The sequence below is a fragment of the Mirounga angustirostris genome, unplaced genomic scaffold, assembly GCF_029215605.1.
Source record: "Mirounga angustirostris isolate CCGP_5_RB_7025 unplaced genomic scaffold, mMirAng1.0.hap1 SCAF_6, whole genome shotgun sequence".
Lineage (NCBI taxonomy): Eukaryota > Metazoa > Chordata > Mammalia > Carnivora > Phocidae > Mirounga > Mirounga angustirostris.
Genome location: NW_026991714.1, coordinates 37,414,577 through 37,436,466, shown reverse-complemented (window position 1 = coordinate 37,436,466; position 21,890 = coordinate 37,414,577). Strand labels below are relative to the sequence as shown.

The 21,890-nt window shown below is 44.2% G+C and overlaps 1 long non-coding RNA gene and 1 pseudogene across 1 annotated transcript in view; one reads left to right on the top strand and one right to left on the bottom strand.

The window, feature by feature from the left end:
- The window catches only part of LOC123846105 (uncharacterized), a 61,435-nt gene that overhangs the window by 30,215 nt on the left and 9,330 nt on the right, over positions 1-21,890 (top strand). The window lies entirely within an intron of this gene.
- On the bottom strand, positions 7,935-15,167 carry LOC129045876 (small ribosomal subunit protein eS10-like; annotated as a pseudogene).

Here is a 21,890-nt window from a genome sequence, read left to right as displayed (position 1 = left end):
CCTTCTCTAAGGGACCACAGTCACGTGCTGACTATCATCCAAGGCCTGAAACCATTGTATCATAGTTTGTCCAGATTTTTAGCTGTTTAAGTTAAGAAAGTAAATTCTTGGAGTCCCTGTTACTCCATTATGGCCAGAGCAGAAGTTCTCTCCATGTGGATATAATAATATGACATTTTACATCATGATGTTCTCACTTAACAGTAGATGTTGGTCATTTTTCCATTTTATTGTATAATTTTGGTAAGCATTGTTTTAAACTGTGTATACGTTCATTTACTTATCAAACAGCTATTGGTTGAGTAACTCCTATGCTCCAGGCTCTGAATAAAGCAGTGAACCAAACAGGCAAGATTGCCACTTTCACAGAGGTTTCGCTCTAGTGGAGGGAAGACAGGTAAAAGATAAGAAATAAATGAGCAAACCACGGAGTGATAAGAGCTATAAAACAGGGCAATGTGTTAAGAGAGTGACAAGGACGGCTATTGAAGATGGATGTTTAGGGAAGTCCTCTCTGAGATATGGAACCTAAGCCCTGACTGATTTAGGAGCAGTCCTGCACAGAGTGTGCCAGGCAGAGGGAACGTAGGTGCAGGAGCCTTGGGAAAGTAGCAAGCCCAGCATCCTGGAGGAACAGAGAGGAGACCAGTTTGGTGAGAGTATAGTGAGCAAGGGGGAAGAGTCATACCAGATAAAATCAGGGAGAGAGATAGGGGCCAAGGCTTTGTGGGGCAAAGAATACCATGCAAGTGTGTAATTTATTTACTTAATTATACCATTATATAATGAACTTACTTATTCCTGTCCTGTTGAAACTTAGGTCTTTGGGTTTTTGTTTGTTTGTTTGTTTGTTTTGCATTTTGAAATGTTTTATCATAAATGACACTGCAGCAAACATCTTTGTTTTCTCTTTTTTCTTTCTATACTTAGAATTCTTTCAGTATGACAGAATTCCAGGACTGGAATTAAAGAGTCAGAGGGTATGTAGTGGAGGCTGTTGGTACCCCTGGGATCCCTTTTACAGTCAGAGGAGTCCTTCCTCCAGCCCCTGTAGGTGTTGCCAGCAACTCACACATTGACCCGCTGGAGCCGCCTCCCCGCGTGTTTGGGAATGACACCCTCCACAGCCTACCGGCCAGTGACTCACTCCTGTGGGAATACAAAAGCACCCACCTCCTTGCCTCAGTGCAGGACAAACTGTGGTGCCATTTATACTCTGGAGCTCCCAGAAGGACCAGTCTGAGGCCACATTTCTCCTGAAACCACACTCCTGCTTCTTCCCCTTCCCTATCCTGCTCCCCTCCCTCCTCTCATGACTCTTCTAGAGCATTCTCCCCCAAAGTCACCTGCACAAGAATCTGCACATTAGGCTTTCCTCCTAGGGAACTCAACCTACAACAGGATATGAACCTTCTGAAAATTTCTAACTTACTAAATCTTAATTAAGAATTCTATTTGTAGAGGGGCGCCTGGCTGGCTCAGTCAGAAGAGCATGTGACTCTTGATCTCGGGATCATAGGTTCGAGCCCCACAATGGGTGTAGAGATTACTAATACAAATAAATAAACTTAAAAAAAAAAGAATTCTATTTGTAGAAACACTATGTTCACTGAAGGAAATATGACATTTGCTGTCCCTATGAAGGGTAGGAAGGAGGTGGGGGGTAAGTGATTGAAGGATACCGGAAAGGTCCTGAGATGAAGGACTAATTGTTGCTGATGACCACATGTAGAAGGAGGATTAAGATTCCATCAGCTTCAGACAGATAAGGAACACAAGTCTGTGAAGATTTAGGAATAGCCAGACTCAACCTAAATGAGATTAGCCCGTTTGACAATGTCCAGGTGAACTTATTGCCCCTGTTTTCAGCCACAATGAGAGCCTGCCCATTACGTCGCTCGTCCCAGAGCACATATTTTATTTTCCTCCAAAGAGTCTGCCATTTGATCCCAGAGGCCCTGTGGCTTTAAGATAAGATGACAAGAGAACAGAAACACTAAAGCCAGGGCTGGGAGCCATGGTCAGAAGAAAGATAGGGACCAAGATGAGAGATGGGAATGAGAGTTCAGACCAGGGAAGGAAAAGTCAGGGCATCCTGACCCTTCAGTCATGATCCTTTTTTCTCTCTCCTCTGTGGGAAAAGACAACAGTCCATGGGAAAGCTTAAGATCAGCAGTGGCTATCACTTCCCTAACCCCCTCCCCACCCCCTGGTCCTCTTGCCCCCCCCCCATGTCCCTACCACCTCCCCATCCTTTGAAGAAAGGATCTTGGACAAAGGACCCCATGCAGAGTGTTTAGAAGTACCCTCTTATTGAGAGTCTGGGCAGATTCCAACCTGGCTTCCAAAGTAGATGGTAATTCTACTGCCAAGCATTTCTTAAGAGGCCGAGATCTAGAATCATTAACAAATTCATCCAAATGTCAGGAAACTGAGAAAAGACCACGTACAGGAAGGCTGGATTCTTGTGCTATCTCTACCTACATCAGAGTGAGAACAGCGGTGATTAAGGACAGTAGTCCCCCCTTATCCATGGTTTTGCTCTTTGCAGTTTCAGTCACCCCTTGCCAACTGTGGTCCCAGAGCAGATGACCCTCCTTCTGACGTATCATCAGAAGGTTGGTAGTAGCCTAATTGCAACGTCTGTGTCATTCCCCTCACTTCATCTCATCACAGAGGCATTTTTTCATTTCACATCATCACAAGAAGGGTGAGCACAACACAATGAGAGATTCTGAGAGGAAGATCACATCCATAGAACTTTCATTACGATGTATTGTTATAATTGTTCTGTTTTATTATTAGTTATTGTTGTTCATCTCTTTCCGCGCCTAATTTATAAAATTCATTATAGGTAGGTATGTGTAGAGAAGAAACACAGTACATATAGGGTTTGGTACTATCTGTGGTTGCAGGCATCCACTGGGGGACTTGGAACAAATCCCTGTGAATAAGGGAGGACTGTGAAACATACCTGAATATGGCCCTTATGTGCTGAACACAGAGTCCAAACTCTAACGTGGCACATCCCTTGAGTTGCCCAGGTCCATGGAGCAAGTCAGAGGTACGGTAATAACTGAAATTTGCACAGGACTTTACAGCTTCCAGAATACTTTCATAACCATTGTTATTTAGCTGCCTCTCATCTGTAAGCTCAAACTCTGATTATTGTTGTTGCTTTCATTTCTTTAGATGAGCACATGGAGGGTCAGAGCAGTTAATAACTTGCCTAAGATCCTGTTACCGACAAGAGGCAACCCTTTTCTTCTGAGTCTGAATCTTGTATAGTTCCCACTCTATCTGCCTGCCTTGTCCTCCTCTCTGCTCACTGGAGTCTTTTTGTGTCCTGGTGTTCAGGGATATGAGTTCTGATATCCTAGAAAAGGCATTAGGGAGTTGGCCATCCATGAGCTCCAGAGCCTGCTCTCTCTCTCGAGGGTATCTTCCCATACTTATTGGACGAGGAACATTCTAGCCTACCCTTTTATTTTGGGGTACAGCTCCCAACTTCCTGGACATAAGAAACACTTCTTTCCCTCCCTGATTTGCTCCTCTGCGGCTCCCAAGATGGCAGGCCTCTCTACTCTGACAGGAACATGGGAACAAGGCAAGACATGCGAACATACCCTGGGAACAAAAACAGTGAGCCCACGTAACAGTCTCGGTAGGAAGTGAGTGGGGGGGTTCCACTGGCCATGGTGAATGTTGAGCACATTGTTTCATTACCCTGCCCCACTGGTTCCCCCTTCCCCTGCACCTCCAGAGCTGCCTATCTAATCTGGGAGGATGGAATACCATTTCTTCCTCTCATTACCCTAAATGAAGTATCATTAGGAAGGTAAATGCTCTGCCTAAAACAAATAAATCACCTAACACAATCCAGAGAGAGATGTAAATTATTTAAATTTCTAGATAATCCGTCTCTTTGGATTAACCACACCACTGTCGATTTCCCTAGCGGGAATAATTGAAAAGTAACAAAAAAACGGACTCACCTGACGCCCAGAGCCTTAGGGCTCATGCTGACTTGCAGACCGGCTGTGAAACTGCCATGGAAGGAAGTGACAGCATTTGGGAGAATTTGTCATCCCGAGGAACATGGTGGTAGTATTTTCAGCATTTGCAAGCTCTGAGTCATAGCAAAGCATGCTGTGGTAGGGATAGACCCAGCTTTGGATTGGACGGCTTCCCAAGGCAGAGTCAACCAACAGGCCCGGGAAGCTTGTTAATCCTCTTTGGGGCGTCGGTACCATAACCAACCCAAGCCATCAGTGAGCACCAACGCACTGCTGAGATTCCCAGGCTGGGACGTGTGGGGGCAAGACTTGCCCAGAAAAAGATATAGTAGAGTCTCTAGACGGGAGGCCCACTCCCCTGCTCCCAGGAAGAAAGGCAGTGTAGTCCGGGGAGGGCGGGGGGAGGGTGGTGATGGTAGCAGAGGAGTGGGGGCCGGAGGAGGATAAGTGGCTCGTACCCCCTCAAAGGAGTCGTGTCTGCCATTCCTTGGCACCGCAAAACCAGGTCACCAGCCATGCCCGCGCCTGCAGTTCTGTCGGCTAGCCTGAGATGGAGCTCGATGAACAGGTGTGCCCGATGTGGGCCTTCACTGTGCTTTCCTCTAATGAAGTGCCATCTGGAGGGGTGCCAACCTGAACCTAGGGTGCCTATCCAAGATGGTAGCTCGTCCAGAGACTCCTCCGCATAGAACCAGTGGTGGGTCCAGGACACACAAGCCACATGGCCCATGCCTCAGTGCTGCCTTTGGTAAACAGGACCATCCCAGGAGCTCCCCTTAAGCCCAAGCTCTGCAGGCGTGCCTGGACAACACACATGACACAGACCCGGCATCAAGGCCCAGAGGCAGTGCCTTGACCCTGTCTGTGGCACTGATGATAGAAGCTGAGAAATGAAAAATAATTTTGAAAGTTAAGATCACATGCACCAACTTTTAGTAAACACACTTTTATTTTTCTTCTCACTTTTCAATATTATTTGTGGGTTCTTGTATGAGAATGTGTCCCTCGCAGCTTAGTGTGTCAAACAAGAAAGAGGAATCCGAAGTCCCAGATTCCAGCTCCAGTGCTTATTAACTGAGAGAGACCTTGGGCAAATCCTCTCATCTTGTTGAGCCTCAATGATCTCACCTGCAAAAAAAGGAAGCTAGTGTTTCTCTCACAGGGCTGTGGTTAGGATCCAATAAAATAAGGAACGTAAAGGCCCTTAATGAACTGGGGGCCAAAGGGATACACATGGAAGCTAGCTTTTGCACATCAAATGTCCATTGATCATCTGCTTGAAGCGTCTGTAATTATTGGGTTGACTTCCTGTACTATCTAACATCTGAGCCTATTCCTTCTTCTCTGCTCCTCAATCCCTACCCCAGTCTCCCTCCTCCATCAGGTCAAAAGAACTGAGACACTGTTGACCCCATTGTGCCTGTGGCAGGTCAGATAGTCCTGAATGGTCATTACGGACTCCTGGGGACAGAAGTGATGATCCCAACTTGCTGGTGTGAGTGCGACAGTCTTTTCTCCTTGCCTTGCAAACCCTCTCAAGACTTAGGTTGTTCCAGCCTTTTCTTCAACAGGGGTCAAGAGAAAAAAGAAAAGAAAAAGAAAACAAAAGACAAAAGAAAGGGGGACACGGGGGCACAGGGTATGGGATGCTAACTGTCATGGCCTCTGAGTTGCCCCACCTACAAACTGTGCATGAAACCTTTGAATGTAACAAGTGAAGTCTCTCAAGTCCCCTCTCTCTGTTTTGTTCATCTTGCACTCCCCTCTCAAACATTACCAAAGTTATAGAGGACGAGGCTATAGCTACATGTCATGAAAACCAAGAGTGGGTGCAATTCCTGGCCATTCTGTGTGAATGTGACTTTATGGTCACTTGCTCATCTTGCTTTTAGCATAAACTACCTTGTCCTACCAGTTTTCTTTCATTCAAAAATTAAAACCATTTTTCTAACTATAAAATAATACGTACAGAAAACATGTAAAGGAAATCATAAAGAAGAAAAAAAGACTATAATTCCACCACTACTAACAACTTGGGCATATCTCCTTTCGTAACCACAAAATGTGGGTGATGACACGTATATAGTTTTGTGTGCTTTTTCACTTAATATTAGACCATGAGAAATTTCCCGTCATGCTGAAATTCTGAGAAAAACATGGATTTTAATGGCTGTAGAATGTCTACACGTACAGATGAATCATAAATTACTTAATGGATTCTCTATTGTTCAACATTTAGACTGTTTTTATTTTTTTCCATTAAAAATAACACAGCTATTAATATCTTTGTACATAAGTGTCCATGCCTCTGATTATTTCCTTAACATAAATTACTAGAAATAGAACCAGTGGGTCAAAAGAGGAGGAATATTTTTGAAAGTCTTTATGTATGGTGCCAAATTGCCCTCCAGAAAATATGTACCGATTTGCCCTTCCACAAAGAGTGTGCGATAATACTTATTTCACCACACCACCGCCATGGCTGCATATTATCTCTGTGATTTTTATTATTTATTTATTTATTTATTTATTTATTTATTTATTATCTCTGTTTTCATCTTTGCTCTGTTTTTAAGATTTTTGTTTATTTGAGAGGGAGAGAGAGAAAAATGTGTGAGCTAGAGCGCAAGAGCAGGTGGAGGGAGAAGCCGGCTCCCCGCTGAGCGGGGAGCCCGATGCGGGGCTTGATCCCAGGACCCTGGGATCATGACCTGAGCCGAAGGCAGACACTTAACCGACTGAGCCACCCAGGTGCCCCTTATCTTTGCTCTTTTAATAAGTGAAATGTGGACATTTAATTTTTCTTTCATTAATTCACTCAGGTAACAAGCATTACTGGGCATCCATGATATATCAAGCGCTGTACTCAATGCTGAAGAAATTAGCTCACAGTCTAGAAGAAGTGGGGTATGGGAGCATACAGGATGTTCTGAGAACATTAAGGAGAGACCTGAAGCCCAGATGGGAGGAATCAAGGAGGGCTTCCTGAAGGAGGTAGTGGCTGACAGGAGTTAGCCACAAATAACGTGGCTGAGGGGTTGGGTGTTTCAGGGGCAGAGAGCTACATCTGCCAAGTTACAGTAGACAAAGAAAGTATGGTGCTTGGAAGAGTTTACTACTGGTTTAGCATATTCAGAACTTAGAGAGGGACAGAGAAAATGCAGGAGGTGAGGCCAGAGAGTTGGTAGGGGCCATAGCAGGTACAGTGAGAATGAAGGTGACCAGTTGCAGGCTTCACCAGTCAGTGTGTAGAGGGGCAACCCCACCAGCATCAATATCCCACTCTCCCAAGCTCTGCATCCCACCAGCTTGTCTAAAGGAAGTCAAGATTGTGGCAGAAAATCAAAGTTATTTTCAGGGTCTTTTCCACCAAGTACTTAGGGCACTCACTAGGGAGTACTTCCATGTTACGATGAAATAGTCTGGGTTATCACCTGTCCATGGCTAGCCAAGCTGCAATTCTGCAGTCCCAGGCCTTCATGCTTCAATGAGGGTGCCAACATAAAGGCTGGAAGGTTCGGCCTATCGGTGGCACAAATACTGGGCAGTCTGTTGAGCTTTGTAGTGTTGACATTGGAGCATCACTGCTGCATGTAAAGACCAGAGATTATTGCCACTGCTCTAGAAAATGCTCTGGGGAAATGCTCTTATTGGGTCCAGGTCAAATAAGGTTCCACAGCGAGGCTTCTTGACTATACTGTAACAGCTTTTGAAACTTCCCCAGAAGCCCCCTTCCTTCCAGGAGCTGCACATGCTGCCAAAGTGGCTAGAGAGACAAGTTCCAATGTTAGCTTCTGCCGTGAACCCAGAATACCATTCGGCTTGGGCACTCTGGCCCCAGTGCTGGTTTTGATTCGAGGGGCCAGAAGCCTTCTTCTCTCTGATGACTTAATTCTTGACACGCCCCCCCCACCTCCCCACCTTCACTGCTTATAATCTTGCCTCCCTCAGGCACCAGCCCCTCCCTGCCCCAGTCCATTGGATGACTGAAATCCAGCCAGGACAAGTGTCAGACCCTTTCTCATAGGCAGGACTGTTCAACCTCTGTGTGAATCAGTGGATGCAAATAGATACATGGTGAGAAGGGAGGTGCCTAACTGTTCTTATCAAAGGCATCTAAATACCATCTCCTGCTCAGGCAACACACCTGGCTTTATTAAGCCACTTAGATTTTATTCTGTACACAAAGAAGATCCAATGAAATTTTTATAGGGTATATTAGTATACAAATTGCACTATACTAATTAATGATTAATATCCATAATATACAAAGAGCTCTTAGAAATGGATTAGAAAAGACAAACCTGGGTAAATAACATGAATATACAATTCATAGAAGAGAAAATCCCAATGTCCAATAAGTACATCTAAAAAAGCTAATTAAAATTGAAGTAGTAAAGTAATATCGCTTTATACCCTTTGGGTTGGTAAAAATTAGGAACAGTGATGACACCTACTACGGGTGAAAATGGAGAGGAAACAGATACTCATAACACTGTTGGATGAAATGTGAATTGCTACAAACTTTTTGGCAATTGGAGAAAGACTATAAAATTTTAATACATACGTCCTTCAACCTAGCAGTCCCATTGCTAGGAATCCAGTTTGTAGAAATAAATCATGGTACAAAGGATACATGTACAAAGGTGTTTATTTCTGTATTGTTTATGGCTGGCAAAACACTGAATACAAAATGAATGCCCATCTTCAGGAGAATGATTGAATAAATTATAGTGTGCACCTACCATGAGGAGTAATGTAGCCATTTAAAAAGCATAGGCTAGATCTATACTAAATGACCTGGAGGGATTTCCATGAGGTGTTAAGTAGGAAGAGCTCTATGCAACAGTGTATGTGTCCCCTGATCCAATTTGGCTGCTAATAGCAAAACAAGAACCCTAAAATCTTTTGTGTGTTAGCGTGCGTGTGTGCGTGTGTGTGTGTGTGTGCGTGTGCCTTTTTTCCTGCCCCATCTTGCAGAGAGGAGTGGCCAATGAGATATAATGGGAGCTTTGGACTGAGTGTTTGGTGAACTTCTTTTTTGCTCCTGGTCTTCTCCTTTTTCTTCCTTCCTTCTTTCTTTTCTTTCTTTCTCTTTCTTTCTTTCTTTCTTTCTTTCTTTCTTTCTTTCTTTCTTTCTTTCTTTCTTTCTTTCTTTCTTTCTTTCTTTCTTCTTTCTCTTCCTCCACCCCTCCTTCCCTTTCTTCCTTCTTTCCTTCCTTCCTTCCTTTTCTTTTTCTGCCTACACATTTATTCAACACACAACAATCTCTCCTCCAGCTTGATGAAGGTGGCTGACCACGTCCACGACCAAACCCACCTCTAAACTGGCCTTCAGTTGCTGATGCAGGCCTGGCCTCAGCGAGCTTGTCGGAGCAGGGAGCCCAGCTCTTGATCCGTCCGCATCCCTGTCACTCGCCCTGCGGTGAGTCTGGCAGGTGGCTCTCCCTCCAGACCTTTGCGCCATGGCCTGTCCCAGGACGCTGCGGGGCAGAGCGGCAGGCACACTCTCAACAGGCAGGTGGAGGCAGGCGTGGGGACACTGGCCACCCTGGCTGGTAAGGGGCTGGTAGAAATGTCCCCCGGCAGACCTTTCCTTTACGTAGCTTCATGATTTGAAGGGCTGCATGGCCTTCATGATGTGAAGAGGGGGCACGTTCTTTTCTACCTGCTCTCATCTGCCAGGCATGTGGACGTCCTTCTTGGCCACCATCCCTCCTCCTTGAAAAGGAGTTCATAAATGGCAATAGGGTTCTTCTCGGGCATCAACATCCCAGCGGCTTCTGTGTCCGCGGCTGGGGCCAGGGCTGGAAAGCAGTCTTCCCCTTTTCTTATCTGAAATGAGGATATGATAGCTGGCGCTTTTACAGCCGTTTTATGGCCTTGAAGTTATGACAGTGTGAAAGATTGCAAGGCAGATAGTTGGAAGGAATCTGGCTCCCTGGCCACTGTATGGGGCCCTGGACTTCGTACTTGTGAGAATAAACTGTCAAGGGAGCTGAGTCACTGTTAGGAGGAGCCAAACACAATATATGATGATGTGAGCATGAAGAAAGGGTCGGAAAATATACATGCCGAGTTCTTAGCATTGATTCACTGTGGTGGGGGTGGGGTACAGGAGGAGAGAGAGCAGAGAAGGTATGGAAAAAAGTATTTCTTTTTTTAAAGTGCCCTCTACTCAAAACAAAACAGCACTATGATATTATTGTACAATTAGATGGTCACTCTTTCTGGGTCCTCTTTGTTCCCACTTGAAATTATTCTTCCCTCAAGGCCATCCTGTGGCATCTGAATCCCAGAAAGGGACAAGGTTCAGACTTTTCTCATATGATTGAGCAACATTCAAAGGTTGACAGGAATAGAAATGACTCAGGGTAGTGGGATTTCAGGTGATCATTTCTTTCTTCCTTATCTTTGTAGGATTGTCTTATTTTTATATTAATATTGTAGTATTTATATAATCAGGAAAAAACAGCAAAGCTGTTTTTATTGAGAAACAGCAAAAATGACAAAGAGACTGGAGTGAGGCAAGGTTGCAGGCAAGGTCACCTGGGAGGGCATTTTAATAATCCAGGTAAGAAATGATGATGGGCCAAATACAAGTGATGGCAGTGGAGATGGAGAGATGTGGAAGGTGGGTAGAATCAACAGGACACAGTGATTAACTGGAAGAGGAGCAGAAAGCAAGGTTTCTAGCTTCAAAGTAGTTGGAGAGGTACACCATTTCCTGGGATGAGGAACACAAGAGGAAAAGCAACCGTTGAGTGAAGGACATGTAGCATCTTCAAATATTGATGCCTGGGGTCCCCCCTGAATCAGAATCTCCAGGCACGTGTGACAGGGGATTCTGAGGCACCCCCAGGGCTGAGAGACAATGGTGAAGGCCCTAACACGGAGCTGAGGACCAGAGGACCAGGAAGTCTGAGACTAAGAAAACATGGTCAGAGAAGGAGGAGGAAAGCAAAAGAGAATATGTCCCAGAAATCAACAGAGAAGGTTTCTGACACTGAGCATTGTGCTTGGAGCATAATTGGTGCTCAGTAAATACTTACTAACTAAATGACAGAAGGAAGGAAGGGATAATGGTGTCAAATATTGCCAGAGAGTCAAGAAAGAGAAGGGTTCTAAAGTGTCCATTGGATTTGGCATTGAAGAGGTTACCTTTAACACTTGTGGGGTCAGTTTGTGTTGTTGAGGTGAGGACTGGGAGCAAAAGAGCGGTGGGTTGATGACCAAATGGAAACTGACCAGCTATTATATAACAATCTTGGTTATGCTTTAGAAATCACATTTCTAAAACATTTTGTGATATTGAAAAATGCTCCCTCTATGTATAATGTGATTCTGACTGGGGTGAAAAGTAGAAGCATAAGGAGCCAGACTGGCTAGGATTGAGTCTAGAATGTGCCACTGACTCGATGCACGACTGTGGGTAAGTCTCTCACCGGATCCTGGTGAGCCTGGCCCACAGAAAGCACTTGGTAAAACGTCATCTATTAAGTGTTAGACATAGATCTATACACATGGAAACCCACAAAGAAGTGGCAAGATTACAAAGGTTCTTTTCAGTATACTTTGTGCAAATATTCTGTAATGATCATGCACTACCTTTATAATTAGAGAAACATGTAAGATGATGTTTAACAACAAAAACAACAAGTTTTGCTGTTCAAGAAAAGATAAAGAAAGGGCAATAGCTAAAGTATATAATATTGATATTTCATGTGCCCCTGATGGGACATTTACCTATTCGTGACTTTTGAAAAGGCCTGTAAGGGGTTGAAGGTGGTAACTGCGGCAACAATGTTTCTTCAGTGGGGAGACGGGAAAGGAGCCTGAGTATAGTTTGAAGAATTAACCTTGGACAGGTTATGTCTTCCTGCAATTAGGAAGGGAAGGTGTTGTGAGTAGGTATGAATGCAGTAATTTGGGGATGCCTGGTTGGCTCAGCCGGTAGAGCATGCAACTCTTTTTTTTTTAAGACTTTATTATTTATTTTTTATTTTAGAGAGATAGCGAGAGAGCGAGCAGGGGGAGGGGCAGAGGGAGAGAGAGAATTTCAAGCAGACTCCACGCCGAGCACAGAGCCCAACGTGGGTCCTCAGTCCCAGGACCATGAGATCACAACCCAACCTGAAACTAAGAATCAGACGCTTAACTGACTGAGCCACATAGAACATGCAACTCTTAATCTCAGGGTCATGAGTTTGAGCCCCATGTTGGGTGTAGAGATCACTTAAAATACATAAATAAATAAAATTTCTTAAAAAAATGCAACAGTTTGTAGGTGCAGAGACAGTAGATTGAGGAAGTTCATGACTGATTACCTTGATGTCTATTACTGAAGCCAGCTAGGCTGTCTTCTGAGAGGGGGGATTTTGACAAGCCACCATAGGGAATGAAGAAAGAAACTGACAACCCAGATACTAGCAAGTGGCACCAAGCACCCGGCTTTGGATGGAGACGTGACTCTGCCAAAGCCCTGACGTATGTCACCTCCAGGGGGGCAGGTGTATCCAGTGTTCTGTCTCACAGTTCTGGTGTGTTTGTGCCTTGCTCTGGATCTGTGATTTAGTTGCTTCCCATGTGAATTCTATTCATTCTCCTTCTTATTTACAGACATCCTACTCAGTCTGCAAGGCCCAGTTCATTTACTCATTTATTCAGGTATTAACTGATCCAATTTCCAGTTGATCTCTCAGGATCTCATCCCTTCTGGGTTCAGAAACTTGCAAAAGCTCCATCTATGCCTTTTCTCTTTGATACCTGTGCTATCTGATCATGAAAGAGTCATTTCAGGACAGGAGCTTGCCTTGAAGTCTGACTTCCTGATGACTTTTGATTGGGGGCCAGTATTATATTCAGTCTGTGTATGAGTATACATGTGCTTCCTCTAGTTCTGCTATTAGGGATTTAATTTACTGGAGGGGAAGCACCTGTAACCCGTTTAGAAAAATGTTTAATGGCAATTCTCCCGGATGTGACCCACTTGACAGTAAAAGTTCCAGTGGAATCACTGTAGCCCAGTTCGTGTGTAGATATAATCAGACATTTGGCTAGCTAGTTGGAAATGACTGGGTTCTCCAGAGAACTTAATCTCCACCATACCTATTCTCTGATTGTTATCAGGATCTCCAGTGCTTCCACCCCTCCATTTCTACCAATGCAACACACCTCCTAACACATTTTTCTTCCACATCCTGCGTGAAACCTATGGCATATGATGTTCTTAACATCCAAGGTCCCTAACTTTCCCAATTCGTCTTTACAGGTCACCAGTCTTGAATCAATCCAACCATCTCTTTTGCTTCTATGCTAGGGCTACTGAGCCCTTCATCAGGGCCTAGGTTTTTGCCCCAACGTGGCCAGCAGGGATTAGAGGGGCCCAAGGACAACAAGTTAGCCTTGATGTCCCTGGTGGGAATCAGTGGGACTACAGGACCAGGGACTGGCCCCAAAGTAGTTAGGATATTGGTTACATATAGGTGGATTGAGCAAATATGTAATATATTGAGGATAATGAAAGCCAATTCTCTTACTGTTAATGAAGGGAGTTACAAGTATGGAAAAGGGAAAGCTAAGATCAACCCTGAAATGTTGGATTGGAATTGGAGGTATTGGTGAAATCTCATGGTTTTTAATAGAAAGATATGGAAATAGATATAGATGTGTATGTGTGTGTGTATATTTATTCATATTCATATTCATATTTCCTTGCTCTGTCCACTGAGAGGACAGGGGCCTAGAAGCAATGAATGACACTCCCGTAGGAAGGAGCACACTGAGTACCCAGATCCTGGTTAATGAATATCACCTTGCACTAAAATGAATCAAGGCTTCTTGAAGAAATGACTGATTTTTAGGGTAAGGGCAGAGAAGTATAAGATGATCCTAGGGCCTGTTACCAAAAGTAACAAAGTACTAACATAACAAAAGGACACAGGAGATAACTTGAAGGGATTCCTACTGACCAAATGGGGAACAATTAGAAGATAAAAAAAAATAATAATAATAATAGTAATAGATTATAAATCATTGAATAGGAATTCAATGAGTCCATACAATTGACTTTCAACCAAAAATTAACAATTTGTGGGGCTTATAACATATGTAGAAATAATTAACATATTATAATAATAGTATGAAAGCCAGAAAGGGAGTAAGTATTATTGTATGTTTCTTACCCATACATGAAGGGATATAATATTATTATTTCAATATGCCTGTGATAAGTCATGAATGCATATTGTAATTTCTAGAGCAACCACTAAAATAAACAAAACCACATGAGAAATAGCTAAAATGGAACACAAAAAATGTTTTTCTATATACAAAAGAAAGCAGGAAGGGAGGTGAAAAGGAACAGAGAACAGATGGGATAAATTAAAAATAAATAGCAACAGAGTGGACTTAAACCCAGTTATATCAATAATTACACTAAATATAAGTGGTCTAAACACTACCATTAAAAGCAGTCTGTATAAATAAGATAGTCTAGGAAGGCCTCACTACAAAGGTGACAATTGAACAAATACGTGAAGGAAAAGAGGGAGCAAAACATGCAGATAACTAGGGTCGGAGTGTTTGCAGACAGAGGAAAGAACATATACAAGACAGATACTGTTTTAAAAAAGAGAGCTGATCAGCAGACATTGCTCAGAGCTGAGGCTACTTGGATTCTCAATAACTGAAACATCCAGAAATATTCCTAGGATTATATATTGGTAAGTTATGGTGGGCTCAGTGCTTCACAGAAATATCCCTTCAAACATGACTAGTTCTGCTTCTCAACTAGGCCTTTTATGAGCCACTTATTCTCTGTATTCTGGTGCAAGCCCCATTTGGAAAAGATACTCAGTTAAGCCTTCAAGGTTTATGGGAATAATGATCACAGAGTCATGGATTTAGGGATTGGAAGATATCTCAAAGCTCATCTTGTTGCAACCTCACACCTATGGCATGGCTGACAGATATGAGTTGGAGTCATAGCCAATGAAAATGATTTCACACCTTCCAGGGTGGACTCTTCATCTGATGGAAGGCTCTATTAGAAAGTTCTTTCTTCTGTGGAGCACAAACCTGCTTCACTGTACTTGAATTTTTTCTGCATGTAATCAATCCTGATAAATGTCTTACCATATCTAGCAAGACATAAAGTAGGAGGGTTTCAACTTGACCATAAGTTTCTTGGTTTTCATCACCTTCACAGGACCTGTCAAATGGTTTAGATTTCAAAACTTAAACCCTTGGCCTTCACTAAACCTTCCCAGTACCTTCTGTCAAGAGGCTTCCTGGACTTTTGAAGGGAAAGTAAACCAAATGGGCGTTTGTTTCTCATCAGTGAAGGCAAAGTGCTTGCAGAGGCCAGCTGGTCTATTTTTGTCTGCGGGTCATGGATGGTCGCCAAGAATGAGCAGAGGGGTTTGCCTGTAGTAAAGACCAGAGACAGGGGTTGGCGGAGATGGACTGATGCCGAAGGAAGGCTCATGAACAGGACTCAGAACTTGGGAGCATTGTTGAGATGGTTCCAGCTCCACCTTCAAGCTCAGACCTCTCATTCTCCTCCTCACTTGCATCCTCTTCTCTGTGGGCTCAGAACTGCTAAGGGACTCATTCCTCTCCTAACAGAAAGTAGATCTCAAGCCTTTGGTTGGGCCAGATCTTGTAGTGCCCTCATCTTATTATGTGATGCTCTGATTGTTGGTACTCTGAATCCAAAGTGTCCTCTCCCTCATCCTCACTAATGGGGCTGAGCCCTGCTTTGGCTGGATGCAAAGGCTGGGGGGAGGACATAGTCACTGGGGGTAGCACTAAATGTCAAAGAGAGCCAAGTTAATTCCAGGGAGTTGCAGACTGACTCAGATTCACAAACTGAGTATAGCCCAGAGAAACACCAACTCCACAGGCCCCAAAATGCTGGGGTTTCAGAAGCCATGGGACCAGGTAGAGCTGGTATTAAAGGAAAGCAGTTTGGGAACAAGCCAACACAGGCTCCTGAGTTACTTTAACATTTGCACTTTCCTTAAGGGCTCATGTGTATTGAATACTTACACATGAATGAGAGTGAATTCAGGGTGGCTTTTTCAAAAATAGAGATTTTTAAATATAGATTTTAAAAATATAGGTTAAAATATAAATGTCTAAGCCATGCTCTTGGTAATGCAGATTTGGTCAGTCTGAGAGGGATCCAGAAAGTTGTCTTTTGAAAACTTCCCCAGATGACTCTGGTGTCTGGGAGTTATCAACTTAAGGAGTTGGAGGTCCGGCAGACACCTGCGCTGGGTCTTTTCCCTGTGGACATCAGAACTTCCTGCCCTCAGCTTTGGTACTGTGCTCACCATAACCTTTCTCTCACCTACCTTGCTGATTCCCATGACTTGATTACCTGCCTGCCCAGTCTTAGCAGGTCTCAGGGTTGCCATGAGGAGGAAGTGAGCTAATGTTAAAGAGTGCTTAGCACTGAACCTCATACTCAGTAATTACTCAATAAAAGTCAGTTGTTATTCTTATTACCATCTCCGCTTAAAAGTATATGATGTGCCTCAATTGTATGACTCATTGGACCATGTGATTATATCCCTTAAAGATAGTAGAATTAAGTCAAACTCCTACCACCATTAATCCCTGGAATCTCTCCGCCTCTAGGAAACTTCCTGTTTGGCCCCACTGGGTTCTTACTTGGTGCCAGTCTGACTTTCTCGAGTTTCCTTTCTTTCTATTCTTTTGGCAAGATCTGGAGCAGATGTAAGCCCCTTTGTGTTTGTTTGGAAATGTTCTTGACTGGTCGGAGGAGTTGGGCCTCCCACTCATAGTGTTTCGGTGGTTTGTTTCCATTCTTTGTGGTTGTGTTTATGATTGTGGTACAACTACTTGGAACTGAAATGTAGTTTCTTTGGAGACGGGGGTATTTTGTAGACACAGTGTGAAATTCCTTGGGCTGGGAGGGTCTCCAGAACGTAACACAATATCTCTACTGGTTCTAGAGCTACGCAGAGTAGATAGGATTCTACTGTTACAACTAGAACAAGGGTAAATACAGGATTTACTCATTTGTTCCTTTTTGTAGCTAATGTTTTATGATTACTTTTAATGTGCCAGGCACTATACTAACAGAAGAAAAAGAGGGCCCAGATCCTTTTTGTACCCCCTCCTGTCCATAGATTACACCACCATCAGGTTAAACTTTACTCATTCATGCTCACGTAACTAATCACCTCCTGTGTGCTAGCTCAAGGGTTAAGAGGATATACCATAGCTTGCTTTTATCCATGGAGGATTTGTTCCAAGACCCCCAGTGAATGCCTGAAACTATGGATAGTACCAAACCCTGTATATACTGTTTTTTCCTATACGTACACACCCATGATAAGGTTTAGTTTATAAATTAGGCACAATAAGAGATGAACAACCTACCCAATAATAAAATAAAACAATTACAACAATATATCTAAAAGTTATGTGAATGTGGCCTCTCTCTAACTATGTTTTTGTAACGTACTCACCCTTCCTGTGATGACATGAGAAATAAAATGCCTACGTGATGAGATGATAGGAGGTGAATGACGTAGGCATTGCAAGGTAGCGTTAGGCCACCACTGACCTTCTGATGAGATGTCAGAAGGAGGATCATCTGCTTCCAGACCACAGTTGCCTGCGGGTAACTGAAACTGAGGAAAAGCAAAAAGGCAGTTGGCGAGGGGAGTGGGCGGGGGGGAGGCCACTACTGTAGAACTGCTGTACTTCCGGTCTCCCAGGAACTCACAGTGTGGTAGGAAAGGAAGCGCAGAAGCATGTAACTATCCTGTTTCAAGTCCTGTTTGGCATGAGTGAAATGTGCTTATTCTACCCAGAGCTTAGTACTGAAATAGAGCTAGAAAAGAAATGAGTGCAAAGTACCGGAGCGTAAGAACTATATGTTTGGTGCTGTACTCCGCAATACAGCAGAAGAGCTTCTGCTTTTATGGAACAGAGTTTGAAAGTGTAGGCTTAAGAGAAGTTGGAGGTTGTATCTTGGCTCTACTACTTACTTAGCAGCTGTGTGACCTTGGGCAAATTACCCTCCCTCTCTGAGCCTCACATTTCTCATCTATAAGATGGAGGAAATACCATCTACCACATGGATTACTGGGAAGAGTAAATGAGACCTTTTTGTTTTGTTTCCTTTTGTTTTAAAGAGCTTTCAATTTAGTCCCCTTTTATTCTAATCTACTACCTTGCATAATGCTAAATTAGCGCCTAACTGTTGCCCTAGACTGACTTCCCAAGGACGGTGACTGTGTCATATTCAGTTTTGTATCTACGGTGGCCCCTGCGTGTTGTGTTGCCCCCAGCGCACGTCTGGGTTGGAGTCCCTCACAGCTGCTGCTCCTGCACCCAGGCCATGGCCACCAGCCACTGTCCAGGGGCTTGTGGCTAGGTGGCGTTGGTTCTCAGCACGAAGAACAATCTAAATACCTCGGGGCATGGAGCTGGAAGCTGGCGGGGCTGAGCTTGCTCCTTCTCTCCTGCAGGTGCCTGATGTGCTCCCTCTGTTTTAACCTCCTCGCACGCCCAGGCTTTAGCACAGCCCCTGCCCCTTCTCTTGCTGTCCACATTGCACTGCCTTGCCTGTTGGCTGCTGATTTCCTGCCCCACCTGACTATCCACACTGGCTCTCTGAGCCTCCCTGATACAGCACTCTCTGTATCAGTGCCTCGGAAACCCGTGGTCACATAGGAGCCATCCCCAACTGACTTCTAACTCTTTCACCTTGACTCGGTGCCCTCGTGGACAACCTGCTACTAGCTTTTCTGCCCCAGTTGGACTTCTGTCCCACCCTAACCCATTCAACAAACACACATCGAGTTCTCTCTGCCAGAGAACCCACAGATGAAAGACCCGGTCCTGCCTTGAATGACATCTATGACAGCCCCTGTCTTTTGGAAAAGGATTGTCCAGCCTCCACAATGAGGTTTTCTTGCCCACTTTGATGAGTAGAAGACACCAAGGTGACTTCTGGTGGAGTCCTAGAGCCAGCCCTCTTTTTTTTCTTTTTTAAGATTTTTTATTTATTCATTTGAGAGAGAGAGAGCAAGTGAGAGCATGAGCAGAGGGAAGATCAAGGGGGGAGGGAGAAGACTCCCTGCTGAGCAGGGAGCCCGATGTGGGGCTTGATCCCAGAACCCTGGGATCATGACCTGAGCCGAAGGCAGTTGCTTAACCGACTGAGCCACCCAGGCACCCCAGGCACCTCAGGCACCCCATGTGTGTGATTTTAAGAAAGGATATACTCTCATTGTTACATAAATGCTTTTTTATATAAGAATGCATAAGGAACAAATTATTATGGGCCTATCTGGGGAGGAGAACAAGACCATACTAGGAAGCTATATTCATTTTATTTTATTTTATTTTATTTTATTTCATTTCATTTTATTTCATTTCATTTTATTTGGAACCTATATTCATTTTAAACTCTACAGTGGGTACTTAAGTTACTTTCATAATAAAAATACAAAGTTGACAGGGTACATATATTACTTTCATAATAAAAATGCAAATTCAAATAAAGTCATGGCAAACCAAATACCTTTTAATTAGGAGTTTGCTCCCAGTCTCCCTCTGGTAACTAGGTTGGTGTGCCTCATCTCCTCACACACTGCCAAGTCTGAATCTCAACAGCTGCAAAAGGAGATGATGGGCAAACAAAAGGTATGAAGAAATAAACAGGGGGCACCTGGGTGGCTCAGTCGGTTAAGTGTCTGCCTTCGGCTCAGGTCATGATCCCAGGGTCCTGGGATCAAGCCCCGCATTGGGCTCCCTGCTTGGCGGGGAGCCTGCTTCTCCCTCTTCCACTCCCCCTGCTTGCGTTCCTGCTCTCATTATCTCTCTCTCTGTCAAATAAATAAATAAAATCTTTAAAAAAAACCACACACATCAACATCATACATGATAAAAAATTCCTATAGGTTTCCAAATGGGACAATTATAAAAGTAGAGGCTAAATTTTCTAGAGACAGGTCTCTCTTAAAAAAAAAAAAAAAAGATTTATTTATTTATTTTGAGGGGGGTGGAGGGACAGAGAGAGAGGGAGAGAGAGAATCTCCAGCAGGAGTGGAGCCTGACACAGGGCTTGATGTGGGGCTTGATCTCAAGACTTTGAGATTATCACCCTGAGATCATGACCTGAGATGAAACCAAGAGTTGGATGCTTAACCAACTGAGCCACCCAGGCTCCCCTAGAGAAAGGTCTCTTTAAAGCTGCAGACTCTCCACTCAGATTGGAGGGAGCAGGTGCCCATTTGTAGAAAAAATTTGTCCTCTATATTCTAAAAACTATTGCAGAACAGTAAATTCTTCCTCCCACTCATTTTGCCTTCTGCTTTCCTTCTTCGGATAATAAGTTTCTTCCAAGAAGGGAAGGGCTGAATTTTATAGGTCACTTGTCCACCCACTTCCTGAGAACAGGTCACTTCCTCAGTCCTCATTGTGGACCCTGCCTGAGAGCATGGGGGAAGGACTATTCTTTGGCTTGGTGGTTTGGTCAAACGGCCTTCGAGGGGTCAAGTTTGTCTGAAGACCTGTTAATTTCCTTGGATTTTTGTTACCCTGGAGCTTCTCCCTCAGGGAAAAGGAGGGACCAAAACAACCAAGTCAAAAGATTTGAGAGGGTGGAGTTAGTTTGACTGTTTCCCTGAACAACTTTTTAGTAGAGAATCTCTGTCAGACTCCTTCTGTTCCTGCCCTTTTCCTACCTTGCAGGATTACTTAACCTTTCTGGCCTTGGAAAGCTTTCCCTCACAGTGAGGGGTCAGGAGATGGTGGAAAAGGCTAGTAAGTGGCTGAACTAGGGTCTAACCCAGTCTTTCTGCCTCAAAATCCTGCAGAATCTCCAGACTCATCCCCTCTTCTCCCTGTGGGAATTCACTGCCCCCTTCAGGCAGAGCTTTTCTCAGCTGTAAGCACGTCTCCTTCTGCCCTCCAGACTGTCCTTGAGTGGCTCCACATCCCACTCCCATCCTTCCCACCCCTACTCCCTGCTCAAATACCACCCACCTTTTCAGGTTACCCTTTTGGTCCTTTCATGAAGATCTCCCTGAGCACTGATATATGCTAAGAAGATACTGGATTTTAAAAATACTTCAAAAACAGTGTGCAAAAGATTATTATTATCACTGATGACCTTAGCTGTGGGGCACAGTCAAGCTGCAGGCTTAGCCCCGTGGCCGCCTATGGCGGAAGCCTGGGATTCTCCAGGTTGGCTTTTCCACACAGGTGACCTAGATCAGCAAGGGGGACTGATAGCCTGGTGGGCCAAGGAGCTCTAGCTCAGGGTGAGAGAGAAGCCAGCCTGAACCAGCCTGCTGGCCAGAGGTGCAGGGAGAAAGCAGCCTGCAGTTTGCACGTCAAATCCCTAACTGTTTTGCCTCAAATATGAAGGGGGTCACTTTCTAAGAGGAAGTCAGTTCTTCCCACAGCTTCCCTGATGCCACCAAAACAACTCTTGGTTGCTCTCTCTCTCTCAGAAAACAGCGGGATACAGTGTGGTCTCAGGACAGAACCTGGACATTCATTCAACCAGTTCCTCTGACCAGGGCATTCTGACTGTCGCCATCCAGACCCAGGGGTTCTTATTTCCAGTTTTATTAGTAGAAAAGAATCTGGGCTTGAGTCAGAGAATCATAAAATGTTAAGTGGTAGAAGAGAATCGAGGAGAAATCCAACACTCTCTGATAAGGTAAATGAGGCCTCGAGAGATTTCAGAAGTGGTTTCCAATGCCAATCCTTCTATCTGTCTTCTTGGGGGGGGGGGGGGCGCGGTAAAAAAAGGATAAAGTAGTGAGTTTAAAAAAATCATCTAAATTTATTCAATTTAAAAGATGTGTCTTTTGGGGC